This window comes from Morone saxatilis, unplaced genomic scaffold (assembly GCF_004916995.1).
Source record: "Morone saxatilis isolate NCDOM2014 unplaced genomic scaffold, NCSU_SB_2.0 Contig3, whole genome shotgun sequence".
Lineage (NCBI taxonomy): Eukaryota > Metazoa > Chordata > Actinopteri > Moronidae > Morone > Morone saxatilis.
This window is the reverse complement of record NW_023339873.1, coordinates 5,243,800-5,246,512: the sequence shown is the minus strand read 5'-3', so window position 1 is coordinate 5,246,512 and position 2,713 is coordinate 5,243,800.

The window sequence follows — 2,713 nt, the reverse complement described above, 5'->3', positions numbered from 1 at the left end:
CAAAAAGACTGGCCGTGGTCAAAAAATAACTCCTCCTACCTCTGAAGTCACTAACCAATCAGTGGGCACAAATATTGCTGAGCTGGTGTGTATTGGGACTCTTCAGCCATCTGTTTCTAAACCACAGGTGATGTAGATTAGAGCCAACACTGAGTTCATACACAGTAGCTTAATGGTGCTAATTTAGAGTCAAAAGATTGATTTTGTTTTCACAAAAAATTACAAAAACATATTGTTTGAAGGAGTATTTTCAGCATGAAGAACAGCAACTGATCTGATCCCTTATTGATGATGAAAAATGAAATAACAAGTCCCTTGATGCAATTAGGAGTAATCCTGTAGCTACAAGAGGTTGAAGTCAAACTTACTTGCAAGAAGTGGCCAAAGATGTAAAAGAAAAGGTGACAGGATTTGAAACAAAGAAGAAATATGCTCTGAAGAAGGAGTTTACAGTTGATCTCTTACTGTATGTATTTTACAGAGCAGGTAGTCTTTCAGAGTCCCACAGGAAATTCAAAATTAATTTAGAAAGCAAGAAAAAACAATATTACAACATTTTCAGAAGCTTCTGCAAAATAAACTTGTCTGCTGTTGAGTTCAACTGTTGAGATTGTCTGTAACAAGACTGCCATTGATCTCGCTGGAGAGATGAAGGGCAGTTTCCCAGCATTCAATGGGAACAGGTTGAACTTAGAGAAACACATTGAAGTCACTGGCAGAGGAAGCGCAACGTGTCCATTCTGTGCAGCTGTTTGTACCAAAACCGAGATCATATTCCTGACAAACACAATGTCCCTTTTCAGCTCCATTCAAGGATGGCACTATAGAGAAACAGGTGAACTTGTCATCAATTTCTGCATGACCTTAGTTGCAAGTGGTGAATATAATTCAAAGGAGAATAGTCCTTTTAAACAATATTAAAAGCCTGGGGAGATGTATGCTACATGGAAGATTACTCCTGATGAGTCTAAGTTGAGCTACTGGAAATGTATGTTTATTTCAAAAGCAACTTGAAGATTACTATAAATTAAAATTCATGGCAGAGGAGAAATTCCCAGTGAATGAAGAAACCACAGTAAACAAGAAGTTATTGAAAGTCTGTACACTCCTATCGAGTGTACATTTCATCCAGACTGAGCCAGAAACAACTAAACCAGCATTTACTGAAGGAGTAATATTGAGGATAAAGCCTTTCCAAAATCAGTGAACCTGCATTTATTTATATTTGATCACTACATATTTTAATTGCATTATATAGAGAGAATGAGTTGCAGTGTAACATTAAGGATTTCTGAAAATGGCCCTAAAGCGAGGCAGAATATGGCATATGTGTATAGATTATGTGTATATTAGCCATTAAAGGATGATTTAAAAAGTATGCAACAGATCAGAATTGGTCATCATCATTTTTTGCTAAGATTCGTTAAATAAGACGAATGTGGCAGCCATAGTTGATTGGTTTATTTTTTTTAACTTTTTTTATATAATACAGGACATTAAAATGCAACATTACAGCCAACACAACTCTTGTTGTTTTGATAAAGGTTGTATATTATCTGTGTAACTTTATTTTTTGCAAACTGTTTTGAGGGGTTTTGAAAGAATTTATGTAATATAACTGATGGATAGGATGAGTGATGAAGTGGATGTGGAAATTTTAATTTGTATAGATTGATTTACCTCAGCTATCAGTTTGACTTTTGTTTTTCTCTGGGATTTTAAATAATCAGTGTGTAGGATTTAGTGGTCTCTAGCAGTGAAGTTGCAGATTTCAACTAACTGAGCACCGCTCACATCTGTAATTGATGACCTGGCAATGAGATGGGGCTGTGAGAAACTATGGAGGCCACTGAACTCACAAAAAACATGAAAGGTTGAATCTATAGCCACTCTGTCTGTTCTGGTCTAATGTAGAAACTTGGCGGTTCAACGTGGCGGACTCCATGGAAGGTAACCAACGTGTTTGTAGATAAAAAGAAAAAAAACATGATTCCTATATTCTAGTGATTATACACCTATAAAAATAAAATATACCTATGAACATTATATTGCATTTCTGCCAATAGATCCTCCTAAATGCTACATACTGGACCTTAGAGCAATGACTAAGGTGTGATAATTTGATTGAATAAATGTTAAGAATATGCATAATGTAAGCGTGAAAATATTACTTTGCCCTGTTGGTGTCTCCAGCAGGGTACCAGGGATTGAAGGATAGGCGACACTGAGCCCTGCATGAGCCTGCTGGAATTTGCTTGAGGCTAGATACAGGATTTGGGTTAGGCTCAGGGGGGCTGAGAGCTAGCCCTGGACATTGAGAGTGTGCTGGAGGTATTTTGTTAATTTTCAAGTCAATGCAATATGCTTCCGTACCTTTGTATCAGGTGAGCAATCTTACATTAATGAATAGTTTACACTTTAGAGTAGGGGGTTGCAGAAAGCTTTGTAAATAACTTGTATACCTATCCATCATTTGTAACAGGTGAAGAACTATGATGACACCGATCAGCCATAACATAAAGAGTTTTATAAAGCCTTAGGAAGTGTTGAACCTTTGGTTGTTGCCATAAAGTTGTCATCATGATGGCTCAGGTCACCTGGTGATTAAACAAAAAATGTAAAGCTGAAAGACTGCAAACAAGTGTGTTACACAATCAAACAGAACTGAACAAATCCCTTTTCAAGGGCTTTAGAATCCAGCCTTTGTTCTGTG